The sequence below is a fragment of the Sabethes cyaneus genome, chromosome 2 (assembly GCF_943734655.1).
Source record: "Sabethes cyaneus chromosome 2, idSabCyanKW18_F2, whole genome shotgun sequence".
Lineage (NCBI taxonomy): Eukaryota > Metazoa > Arthropoda > Insecta > Diptera > Culicidae > Sabethes > Sabethes cyaneus.
Genome location: NC_071354.1, coordinates 160,570,691 through 160,585,184, shown reverse-complemented (window position 1 = coordinate 160,585,184; position 14,494 = coordinate 160,570,691).

Genomic DNA, 14,494 nt, shown 5'->3' with positions numbered 1-14,494 from the left:
CTGTATCGTATCGACAGCAAACATACCTCATGCAATGTTGTTTGTTTTTCCTGTGTGGATCACTGCGACCAGTAAAGTTGATCTATTGTGATATCGCCAGGGCGTTTGCTGTATGGCCTGCACTGTATTTCTTTTTGCTATAACCGCTATTGAATGAGCGATATGCTTATTAAATTTTATGCGTGCTTGTGTGTATTGTGGGGTTTACTTTTCTTTCAAAGCTTGATCTACTTTACCCACGTATTCCTCACTGCCAGTACTATCCCATATTATAGCCGCTCGAGGACTCATTCGTTCCTCTGACCAGTACACTTAACTATAGGAGGGACTTTCGCACTGTCAAGAGTGGATAAATTTAGAATTCAGCATGAAGGAAAAGTAAATGAGGTGGGGGTGGCCTGAGAATAAACCCATGCTAAAGTCATTGGACATCGAATGGCTTGATTCTACTAAGATTTGAACCCACGACCACTCGCTTGTCAAAGCAGACTTGCGGCTACGGAGCCCCCCTGCAATGTTGATTTGTATCTGCGGTGTCTCCAAGTGGATTAATGAGCATCGACTTTTATAGCTCGGTAATTGGAACCGGTTTCGCCATGGTAGCCGACGGAGAAAAAAGCGTAAGAAGCGGCGTTCAATCGACTCAATCCATCCCGTTTTGGTAATATGAATGCTAGACAACGGAACCGTATTCGAGAGTTGAACGAATGAGTGTACAATATAATGTCTTGAGGCAATGTACGTCAGTGAAGCCCGTAGCGATGCGGAAGACGAATCCGAAAGTTCTGGATGCCTTGTCTACAATGTAGGAAATATGCCGTTTAAACGATAGCTATAACTGTCCAAAATAACGCTGAGATTCTTCACCTGGTCGACACGTTGGATTTCTGCATCACGAAACTTGTGTGTAGAAACGACAAGTTTTCGAATACGACAAAAATTGTCAGCCACCCTGACAATTTTTATTATTTCCTAAGCGATATATATAAGAGAAATAATCAAATATACACCGTACCTTCAGTTGTGTCCTATAAATAGTAAACTTCTTTGGATACATTTTATTAACACATACTCCTCGGGTTGTTCCAAAGGAATGAATTGATTAGGCAAACTCCACCAAATGTCCACTCAAATAATTACCAAATTATAACACATAGGTATCATTTTTCTCTAATATACATATTTTTTCCTGTCGAATCTGTCTAAAGTTAAAACGTGCTGACGGAGTGTTGAAGGTGTGAATATTTGTGTTCGCGATTAAAATTGCTTCGAAATGTACAAATTGGTGGACGTTTTTCATGCATAAACTGTTCATTCTGTCTGGACCTGTTAATAGACATTCGTTTAGTAGCTAGATGCGAATTGCTACCGGCATTGAAATCGTGCTTCTGCGGATGGTTTGTTTTATGTTTCTCTAATATCACTGTAGCAATCAATTATGAATATTTCTATATTCACTATTATGCTGTGAATATTCACGTTTCAAAGCTCTTACTAACGAGGAAAAAAATACTGAAAGATCTCATATTTTCGGAAGTTATTTTTGGGATGAAACCGGTCAGGTTTTGTAAAACGTTTGATCTACATCAAACTCAGCTTATAATACTCAACTGGAAAGGTAATTTGATTGTGATTTCCGGGTTTTCCGAAAAAAATGCCAATGTTATATAATTTTCTTATAGACTGGAAGCATTACAAATAGTTGAAGAGAGTTTCTCCAAGGCAACATTCGGTAGATCCTAAGAATAAATTTTGTTTAAATCCGCTTTATACGAATTTTTATACTTTAACGTTTAAATCCGCTTTTGGATACGAATCCAAAAGTCATATAGTGCGAATTCCAAACAACACAGCTTGTCATGAGAATGAAGCAAACTATGGAACAGTAAAGCATGCGTAATGTACATGGATCACAGAATTCTTTTCCGATTCTTAAGATTGTTCCCAGCTGACGATAAGCTTTATTAACAATGTAGTTATAGTGCTGTCTAAACGACAGTTGGCTGTCCAATTCTATGTATCACTGCGCTGAAGTAATGTACCGCACGCTATGTCTGGAGGGTGCGATTATGCAACTTTGATGTACATAAAATTTTCTTTCACAACGTGTTAGTATAGGTCTTCACGATTCAGAATATGCTAATTTTAAAAAAATCCATCGGGAAAAAATTGAAAAAAGTCAATTTGAATATTTTAGCTATAATCAACCGGGTACAGGTGTACGCACTTTTATTTCATGATAAAAAGGGCTCCGATTTTGTTAAAACTTTGTGGATTTGAAAATTTTAGACCCGTACTTTCAATTTGGCGCTTAGGGTGCGTCTCTTGATTTGAGGTGGTCCCAAAAATCATGACACCTTCTTTTGAATACTTAACTTTTCCATGCCAATTTTGAATACTGCCACGAAATCATTAAATATTTAAATTTTTATGCTTGATTGAATGAAAATTGTTAAATATGAAGAATTTCACTTGAAATAACTCGAAACAGTGGACCCCTCGTTCGCCAAGTGGCCAGACAGTATTAAAAAGAGTTGATTTTTGGCTAACTTCAACATTTTTATCATGTGATATTCCCTAAATTTGCTATATAAACAAATAACAAATGACACGGTTTTGTAAAAAGAAAGGATGAGGCTTTCAAATTAAGTAAAACATTTTTGGAGCGTCCAAATCCAAATGTCGCCATATTGCAGATTGCAAGAAAACCCTCACATCGCGGTTATCTTGACTGTTGAACCAAACCATCAAAAGGTCACCGCAGAGCAGATTTCTGCAATTTAATACATGAAAATTTACTAAATCAATTGTTTTTCATCAAAACCATGCTACAAGATTGTTATTTTGTAGAATTGCAAACCATAAAACCTAACTTAATATTGCGTTTATCTTGCGGTTATCTCCTAAGCGTGTTATCACCGCCGCTGCAGGCGGATTTTTCATAACCGCCGCAATATTAGGTTATGCCAAGAAATCGACTTTTTGTCACATCAATCGGTTTTATCTAAGATCTAAGATGACCGCTAACATTATTTCCGCTTAATTTGAAAGCTTCCTTTACAAAACTATGCTTTTTGTAATTTATTTCATAGTAAATTTAGGATATATTACATTACGAAGTTGTCAGGATTTGGTAAAAATCAACTTTTTTGAACACTGGTGAGCGAGGTATCCACTGTTTCAAGTTGTTGAAAGTGTAATTCTAAGCTTTTAGTCATTTTCAGTGACCCAAGCATAAAAACTTCAATATTTAAAGACCCCTTATCCGTAGTGGTCTCGTTTTAACCTCCAATTGATACTCATTCTATTTTTTATTGACTGATTTCAGTATGTTTCTATTCAATCGTTTGAATAGAAACATTAGGGACCTGATAAGGTTGCACAATGAGGAATACCATGCTGTCCCAAGTATGCTTTTTCCAGCCATCATTTTGCAATTTTCATCGGTCCTGGTCAATAACGGAGTAGCAGCACACGGGTGGTATCCTATGCTTATGCTTATGCTAATCGTTTGAATAGAAACATTGCAGTAGAAATTCGAGTTTTGGACAGTCAAAGTCTAATACCCCGATTTCGATCAATCGGGTAGAGGCGTACCCACTTACCAAACTATATCTCCAAAACAAACCAAAAAATAAACGTTCAATCTAGACACGATAAGTTTTGTACAAAATTTTAAGCTTTCAAAGTTGGGATCTTATTGTTGTCATTGCATGGAAACATGTTCAAGGTTTTTGTAATTATGCCATGGTTTGGATGGTTTGGGTTTCAAACCAATATTATTTGTAAAAGTTGATACAATGCAACGTTTTTATTAGATACTCATTAATGTACCTTTCGATTGCTATCAAAATTGTTGTTTTCCGTTTGAGCGATTCAACAGTTAAGTATTTAAGAGAAGGTGTCATGAAACAGATGATGATTTATAGCACCACCATAAGTGGTCCACACACCCTATCCAAAGAGCGTGTACCCTAAGCATCAAATATAAACTACAGTTCTAAACTTTTCATAGAAAGAACAAATCCACAAAGTTTTAACAAAATCGGAGGCACTTTTGATCATGGAATTACTAAGTGCGTACATCTGTACCCGCTAGATTATAGCTAAAATATTCAAATTGACTTTTTTCAATTTTTTCCCGATGGATTTTTTTAAAATTAGCATATTCTGAATCGTGAAGACCTATACTAACACGTTGTGAAAGAAAATTTTATGTACATCAAAGTTGCATAATCGCACCCTTCAGACATAGCGTGTACCGTTGATGCGATAGTTAAAAACCAGTGGCTGTTTTTTACGTCAAAAGTTATTAACAGTGCATTTATAAATGCTGATTGACATTCTGTTAGAGGTGCACCGTATCGCAAACAAATCAATCAGTTTTTGAAGTGTTGATCAATCATTGGCAGAATTAATCGACATTTTCACATCGTCCAAATAGCTCAATCTTCTTCCAGGAGACAGTAGCTTAGTGACATCTTTGACAAACAGCGAAAACACCAGTGGTCCCAAAATGTTTCCTTAAGGTACTTCGGAATCGTTCTGAAACAACCTTGAGCCGAGTTTAACAGCAAATTTGTGTTTACGATGAACTTAGCCAGGGAAGCATGCTGGATTGAAGTCCCAATTTGTCAAGTTTGGCTAAAAGAACTTGATGGTCAACTGGATCAAACGCTGCTTTCAAATCAGTATGAATAGCATCGATTAGGTTTTCCTGTTCAGTGGTGCACAGACACAGCGAGGTAAATTCCAATGACTTGGTTTAAACAGAACGGTCAGCATAAAAACCATGTTGCGACTTAGAAATATAGTTTCTGCATAAAACAACAGCTGATCGTAGACAATAGTCTCTAAACTTTTTGAGCAGCAATGTGTGTAAGTAGCGAGAGTACTCTGTGAGTAGCGTCACAACTTCAAATCTTATGCAGCTTTTTTGATACATACCTGTGTTATGGGACTGTTGTAACGATCTTACTGACTCTTAGCAGCACCGCCCAGTCGAAATTCAAACATACGATGACTGGCTTGTTAGGCCAGCATTTTACCTTAAAGCTAACTGGGTTTGCAAAATTTAGAGATTTTTAAACGCTCTACCAATTTCGATTTTGGTCTACGACCTAATGATTTAAATGACAACTTCGAATTTCGTTTGAAAAGAGTGTTCACTTTCGAATTGGGTTTTGGATCAGCTGAGCCTCCCACTTTCGGATTTCCTTGCGATAATTTGATCGGTGTTAAGTCAGACCGAACCAAGTGAAAAAACTCTTATTTCGAGAAAAACGCGTTCAAAGTTGGCTGTTCTGTATGGTTTATACGTATCAACCGTTCGAAATCATCTCATAACCCTGGCTGACTGCAACATTTATGCGGTCTGATTTGAGTAAAATGTACCCTAGAAAGTTCTTGATCGTTTGCTGTTATTAACTCATTTTTTTAAATTTTGCGACTATTTAATGTTGTCCAAATCATCACCCACCATCGATTTGGAGTCTTTGGAGTCGAACGGGTCAACTAGCTCATGAGCGGATAGCCCAAAATTTTCGTTGCGAGTGTGTAGGATCGTTTCGCGACGTGCTTGTGCCAGTGACTCCATATGTAAACAAATGAACCTATCATTACAAGAGATGCCATGCCAGCAGTGATTCTAGGCATTTAACGTAATCCAGTAAAAATCGTGACAGTTTTCACTCATAAAACAAATAAATGGCATGGTGCCTTGAGTGTCCGAATTTTTCATGTTCAAAAATCTCTTTTTTACATTTGAGATTCAATCAAGACGATCAAAAATAACTCTGTTATATTTACTAAGCAACTAGGTGCGAATTGTCGACAATTTTATTTGAATACTAATGCGGCTCCGTGCTGATCTGGTGGTTCGAAAATACATGCAAATGAGTTTGACGCTATTTAGTTAGCAAACATAACTTACCCAGAGATTATTAACGGTTAATTTGTAAATTAACTTGAGCTCATGCTAACTTTAATCCGAAAGCACGGAACAATATCCGAAGTAATGCAGAAATGGCTTGAAACTGCGTTTCAAAGTGAACATTTTTTTTTAACCGTGATGAATTATCGTTTAGTTCATAAACACAGAACAGATTTGACAGAAGTTCGATTACAACACATGCCAATCGACTTGAGCCAGGTTAATTTACGAAATCGTTACGTTGATGGAAGAGACCGTGGTGGAGAACGTACCATAGTTTTTGATTTACATAAATTGATTGCTTGTATCACACTCCAATAGCACACCTCTGAAGGCGACCAGTGTTGTACTAGAATTGGTTTTATTCTATCCTTTATATCTATTGGGTATTTATATCAAACCAATTGAGAGTTTATTTTCCTATGCAAGATCTGTCGTGAATTATTGTCACTTGGCGGAAAGGACTTATTCAAAAATTAGGCTAAACTTGTTTAGATTGTATATAGAAGAATACCGCTATGAAACAAGGATATTCTGCTGAAAAATGCATGTAATTTTGTATTAAGAGCTTTTAAATTAATTTTTCATGCCCTGCAAAACCGATTTTCTTTTTTATTGCCATCTAATATGTCTCGCATTCATTTATAAACAATCAAAACAATTGTTTGTTTATCAAACAAACAATAGTATTAGTATCATCAATAGAATGATATTATAACTTGAAACTACCATCGCGCACATGTTGTCGCATCCACCTTCCATGTCTTTACTTTGTATAAACGTAAATTCATAAGTTTTCCTTCTCATCGACTAAGGCGACAACCGCGACAATCACTACTGACGAGCTAAATTTGTTTGACCTAATTTCGGTTATCTTTTCGGTTATTACTCACACACAGAGATTATCTACTATCAACTGTAGTGTGATTAGACGCAAATGTACCACTGTGGAGCTACTCTTTTCCAATAGGAATGTATTGTTAGTAAAGGTAGCAATTGAGTGAAATCTGTTTTTAAAGCGCAGAATGTTTCGCTTGGGTAATTGCAATTCATGGTTTAGTACGAGTTATATTATGTGAAGATAAATATATTCTTATGGTTACATGTAACTCTTCTGCTTAACAGAAATTAATATCATATTATTGAATTTGTTCATTTAAATGTGTAACCGAATGTCTCCTGAAACAATTTTTTTCGTTATTTGATGTCACCTAAAACTTGCAATCGACTGTTCGAAAATCATCTTATATTTTTGCTCTCGATTACATATCTTAATTTAGAAAATACCACATATTTGTTCTATGTACATCATACAATGCACGATTATATGTTAGTTTAATTAAACTAGCAGACTAACGGGAGTAACTAACAGACACACCACACATAGTTTCATTCTGAGCATACTGTAACTGTCATTTGAAATTTGGTTTCGGTTTGCAATGTCATTTTATGTAGGGCAGCCGGGGGTAATATGCACCATTTAAGGAAATCTTGGGTTTTCCTTGATAAATGTTAAAGCCAATACCAATCTTATATACTGAGTATAATCTCATGAATATTAGGTAAAAGTTCCTAGAGTTATGATGCAAAAAACTTTTGTAAAAAAGGCGTGCAAAGCAAGGGGTCGGACACTCAGCACATTGTGCCGCGGCACTCCAGAGATACCAAGCGACACACCTTCGGTTCAATTTTACATATGAAATGGGAGCACTGCCAGTTGTCAAAATCATCTCGCACGGTTGCCAGATCTATCAGATTACAACAAGTTTAACAAATCTTGCGGTTAGGCACTTCCGGTACAGCATCGGCTCGTTTCAAGTCGCCTAACATAGAAACGGCTGTGCCGAGTGACCTACCCCTTGGTGCAAAGTGATTTTTGATATTGAGGCAAAAGTCTAAAAATGCAACTAGTCGGGGCGAAATGCACCCATGTATCAAATAATGGGAATTTATTCAATAATTTCATTAACTGTAATACAATTCCTACTTGCTATTGACAATGTCGTTTTAGGTTTTTAGCAAATGCTGTGATTACACTTCTTAAGCGAGGGAGGGAAGATGAAATATTGGTGTTACGTTTCCTTTGGAATTCCGTGTACCCAAGTAGCACACAATATTTAACACCCTCCAATGCTGACTGCAGTTGTTTAACAGTACCTGACAACATATTGGATATTCGGAAGTAATTGCGTATCATTTTTAAAAACAAACAAAATTGTGTAGCTCGAACCATAATTAATCGTATTATAACATTTACTGGCGATTAATATTGTCAGTGCAGTTAAAAAGTGTTAGCGAAACGAAACAAAAAGCTATAGGTTATTTAAAGAAAACATATTTTTGTTATTATTTACGTTTCCTTATTAGATAGAAAACCCGCCCAGTTAGCTTTGAGGTACGATGCTGGTCTAACAAGCCAGTCGTCGTATGTTCAACTCTCGGCTAGGCGGTGCTTGCTAGATAGAGTCAGTAGGATCGTTGCACTGGCCTCGTAATTTTCCTGTACTCTAACAGCCGGCTGCGAAGTCTGTCGATAAAGAAGGGTAATGTCTAAAGACGGTATAAACCCAAGGCTTTGCTCTTTTTTAGATAGAAAGGCCAAATTGACACAATAGCCAAAACAAACATCGATTTAACTGGCAAAATTACTTTTTTGTTTTTAAAATGTGTTTTAGCTTAGAAATGAAGGGGGTACATTTTGCTTCGACGGTGCTTATTACGCCAGGTACCTCTATTTGCCGTGATAACGATTTTTTAAAAGGCGTTTTCACAATATTTTTTCTTGTTTTGGGGATACTTCCAATGTAAGTTAGTATTTGGGAACGTTAATCATAGATGGTGCTAGGGACTATGCAGACGATATTTTGTGAGATTTTTGACGTGGGACTACGTCTTACTTTAATAGGGTGGCATGCTACGAAAACAAAAATAATCGTGACACGAAAAACTGATAGCTCAGTCAATTCTGAACGGATTTTGCTGGATTACATACTAATCGACTCGCAAAACGTGTGCCTTTTCTGTGGTTTCACTAAAAAGATGCGTCTTTACGGCAAACTACTGGAATTTTTACATGAAGTCGAACAATTTTAGTGAATTTACATAAGCTTCCAGCCAGTCACGTTTGAGCATTTTCGGGTTTGAACTTCCTACTTCTATTGTAATTTTTAGGTAGATATGGAAGTAAAATCCATCGTTTGTATAACCTTTAAGTCTAATTATTGTCATTTTATTGAATATTGGATATTTTAGTTCTCAATTCCACAGCTTTATTATAAATATTAATAATAGTTTTACGTGGTCTTACGTCATCTTGTCTTAGGTAGGGTCTCTGATGCAACCTTCCACTTTTTTCAAAGAGTTAAGTTCGTTTGTCGGTAATATTAAGTTATGCGATACTAAAAACTGTACTATACAATCTATATCTATAAAAATGGATTTCTGTCTGTATGTTCCTTGTAGAACTACTGAACCGATCGGCGTGAAAATTTGCATGTAGGGGTTTTTGGGGCCGGGGAAGGTTCTTATCTCCAGTAAGAGGGGGCTCCCATACAAATGAAACACAAATTTCTGCATAACTCGAGAACTAATCAAGCAAATGGAATTAAATTTGGCATGTGGGTGTTTTTGGAGACAAGAATTTTTTCTATGGTGAATTTAGACCCCTCCCCTCTTTAGGAGCGGAATTATGACTCCTCGCAGAGATCACTTCTATCTAGGTTTATTTATTTTCTTAGGACTACTGACCTCTATTACTTTCCTTCAGTTGGGTCCGAACGAGCGACAGCGAGTAAGGAGAGGAACACCCCTGCGAAATGGTACTTCCCACGTGGTACAAGATTTTCCGTGAAATGGTGCATCGCACGTAAGGTTTTTCGCGAAATAGTATTCTGCGAAATTCTATATTCCGCGTTATGGTCAACCGAGAAGTGATGTTTCGCAAAATGGTATTCGGCGAAATGTTATATAATGATGGCGAATATTTAAATGCTATCCGCTTTATTTTATCAGGCTAAGCAATGTGGAGAGTTATTTTCTATTTTACTGTGAGGAAAATTTGTATATTAAACCACCCATTAATTCCTCAGAAACTTGCAAAACTCGAGATTGTGACAAAGGTCATCCGAGATTCACGATTTATATACAACATAGTTTAATTTGTGGCAATACGAAGTTTGTCTGGTCAGCTAGTACTTGAATAAAAAGCAATATAGTTCTAAAATATAGCAGTCAAGCAAACAGCCTCGAAAAATTTCATAAAAACAAGAATGGAAAAAATATGCGCAGCGTTGCATTGCATGTAACAATAATGACTTTAGCTGTTAATATACAATAACATTTTCATTTGTTTATACCAACATGATTGCAATTAATTTCAAAGTCCAATCAGAAAATGAGACTTTGTATGCATGTAAAGGGTGTCCCACATCAAATTGCACCACGGAAGAAACGCTGTAGAAAATTACCCATTGGGTATTTTCTCTTGAAAATTTGGGTAGATGTAGTTTAGAGTATATGGCTTACACTGTATTTTTATCGCGGTCAGTTTTTCGAAAATTGGAAAAAATGGCGTCACCCGAAATGCAACGTTGCGAATTTATTTTGCGCAAGCACCTGGAAAATCCTCAACTCTCTCATCGGGACATCGGAAAACAACTCCGAATCGTGCAGTCGTGTGATTAAACGTTGCAACGAAACTCTGAGCATCGAACGGAAGGAGAAGTGCGATCAGAATGGATGTTCTATTAGTGATCAGGATCACAAGCATGTTGTGGAAGCTTTAAAGGAGAATCCCAATGCTTCGGTCAGCGATGTGGCCAAAAAGGTTAATCTATCCAAGTCTTTCGTTCAGAGAACCAAGGACCGGGACGGACTGCATACGTACAAAGTGCAGAAGGCTCCAAATCGTGACAAACGGCAAAATACGGTGGGCAAGTCACGGACCCGTAAACTGTAAACCGAGATGCTGACGAAGCCTCATTGTCTTATCATGGATGATGAGACTTACCTAAAGGCGAACTTCCGGCAGCTTCCGGGGCTACTGTACTTCACCGCCCTGCATAAGTTTGACGTTCCTTAGGTAGTAAGGATGCATAAACTTTCAAAGCTTGCCAAGGATTACATGATTTGGCAAGCGATCTGCTCATGTGGCCAACCGAGGGCGTCGTTCGTGACTACCGGGACTGTAAAAGGGTAGATCTACCTCAAGGGGTGTCTACAGGAGCGTCTGCTTCCTCTGTTGAAGCAACACGAGGGCCCTACGATCTTCTGGCCGGATCTAGCTTCGTGCCACTATTCATAGAATGTCCTGGAGTGGTACGAAGCCAACGGGGCTACTTCCATATCTAAGGACATGAACTCCCTCAACGCAGCGGAACTCAGGCCCATCGAAAAATACTGGAATATCATGAAGCAGGCACTACGGAAGCATCTCATGGAGGTCAAATCTGAGGAAGACATGAAGAAAACGTGGGTTTCCGTACAGAAGAAGCTGCAGCCAGGTGTTGTACAGAACTTTATGAGTGGAGTTAAGCGTAAGGTGCGAGCATACGGTTATGGTATTGAAGTTGAATGAAATTGATATGCCAAAAGCTTACTAATGGGTTATATTTTATTATCTAAAAGTTTGAAAACGATCGGTCATTTTGGTAATTTTCTACCGTGTTTCTTCCGTGGTGCAATTTGATGTAGGACACCCTTTAGAAAGCACCATATCAGTTGTGTTTGGACCTTGAGTGTCAAATGTAAACAAATCAAATGAGAGTTCATTTCCATGTACTAGTCCAGCAAAGAATCATTCTCACTTGTGTTGTTTACAGTGAGGTCTAGATATAGCCATTTAAATATGTTTGTTAAGATATCGAAAATGCAATTTAGCGTAATAGTCAACAAACTTTCCCGAAGGCGAAGAGGATTAAGGTAGTGGCTTGCATACCTATTTGCGTGGAATTGTTCGGCAAATAAATAAACAAATAAATATTTTTACATGACTCTACACCTGTTTATATTTTCTACTGACTTTGAACACTACTATTTCTGAAACTTTTGGTGGTCTGCGTTAATAAGCATAGCAGTTTACATACATAAATTATTCGTATTTAGTTTACTAGGAATAATAATTACTTATGCTACGAACAATTGATAGTCGTAACAATTGAATGACGCATGACGCAATGTGTTTCGAGTATGTTCTTCGTTCCAGTTGTACCGTGTAACGTAATGTAACTTATGATTTATTCACGTATTTTAGAGCGACTACAAACATTGCCTGATAGCGACATTAGACAAGAACATTGTTGACGAAACAAGGCCTCCGCAGTGTTGTTTGATGACGGTAAGGTTGTTACTGTCATCGAGCTTGCGCGATACGAACCGAACCGTAGAGGTAAAGCCGTTCTTGATATGTGTGGACACAGCGACAAGCTATCAACTATATTTAGATCATACCGAAAATCCATAGAGGCAGCAAATGAAAATTCGTTAAAACGTTCATTGCAGGCACCAAGCACGTAGAATTCAATCCATTTATTAGTGTTATATTGCCATTTGCGTAATTTTTAGGAGGTAAAGAACGATGGGGAGTTATAGAACTTTGACACCGAATTCTTTATTCGATTTATAAACGATGTAGTATTCAGGGATAAGAGTTGGGTAACAAAGCAATTGAATTTATCGACGCTAAATGTCCCAAATATATACACCAAAAAACTACTGCATCTGATGGAATCGATTTTTTAATGCTTCGACACAATTTAAGGGGTGCTTCGAAACTAGCTGTCAGACTATCTGTTCACGAAGTGTTGATTGAGCTTAATTAGCAACCAAAAGTTCTAAATTAGGCAGTTTTACAGCTGCCTCCCAGTTGGCTTCGAGGTATGATGCTGGCCTAATAAGCCAGTCGTCGTATATTCGAATCTCGACTGGGAGAGACCGTTAGAGTCAATAGGATCGTAGCAACTGGCCCCGCAATTGTCATGCACTCTAACAGCTGGCTGCGAAATCTGTCGTATAAAAACAGAAGGTCAAGTTTCGATAACGGAATGTAGCACCTAGGGTTTGCTTTTTTACAGCTGCTATAAGAACTACGACTATATTATATGGCTTGAATTTGGAAGTAGAAATGTTTCAGATGTAGACTGTCTTTAATTTTTTATAGCGTGTCCGTTTTTCCAGGTTTTTTTTCGGCAAGGTACAAATTATATGCAAAATGAATGTTATTTTCTGACGTTGGTTACACGTTTGGCAGTATTTCACCGGTCAATGTCAAGAAAGTTGATTCGTTTACTTTCTTTAGTCAACTCAACATGGATGTTGTACAGCTCATTAAGAAGCTACATTTGCAGAATTTAAGACTCTATCACATCGCCAATCATGTGAAACGGCCTTTTATTTTCCACATTTAAGGAAACCGGAAGTGTGAGAATAAGGTATAATGGAGGTGCTAAATAGACTGTGAGCAGCAAATTGATCATCCGTATAACGGAAGTCTCAAGAGATACTGTTGGACTATATCAAGACGTGTTGGGAGTGATAATTTGTGAAACTTCCAAGCTTCTTCTTTTTTTAAATAAGTCGAAGTTTTAAATCGATACTGACTACTGTAACGGATAAATTTTAAAAGAAATATATACTACCTCGTGCGTTACAGATGTATGGTGATCAAGCAATTTACTTTCAATAATATTCTGCTCCGGTTCAGGAAGCAAGGAAGACATAAGAAGACAATTTCCAAAATATATTTCTATGACTATTTTCTATAGCCGTACTTCACATTCATACGTATTACGATGTTGGTTATCTATATTGATTATCGTCATCATCGCCGTTATCTTTCAGAATCTTTTAGAGTCAGAGTGCTTCGTGTTATTTTAAGCAGTCGTCTACATTAAACTCGGTCTTGGGTCACTCTTTGCCAATTGCCCAAGAGTCTTACAAGTCGCAAGTCCCCTTCGAATTGATCGAACCATCTCACATGTTGGTACCCTTTGTCCCTAGTTCCGATGGGATTGTTGAAGAGAACGATATTTTTTCTATTGTCCGGCAATCTCTCTTAATTCCTACTTGGAATAACAGTGAGTTGCGCAGATTGCAATGGTTTTGGAACGCAAAACAGAGACTACAGTAGGCTAAATACTTTTCTTTACAAATTCTACGTACTGCGGGCGCAATTTGTGTTGCCAACTAACCCTTAAAGCTCCAAATAAACTCTAAGAGGAAAAGCACTCTTATTTCTTCTAGTGTGCTCTTGGACGAAACGGAAATGTCGACAGTTAACGAATCTTGGAAATTGTTTGCTGATCTTTTTTTTTCTGTGTTCGCCAGTGCTTGTACCAAACAGTCTGATGCTGAAATATGTGCGTCGGTTTTCCCCGATCATACTGTTGATCTGGAAAATTTTGATATTACTCTACATCTAGTCATTGCACATCTAGTCAACTAGGGTTCTAATGGTGTTCCGACTATTATTTTCTGTCGCTACGCCATTGCTGTTGCCGCTCAGTCTGATTTTAACAAAATCGTTTGAAGAACGGAAGTTTTCAATTCTGTGAAAACAATCCTTCA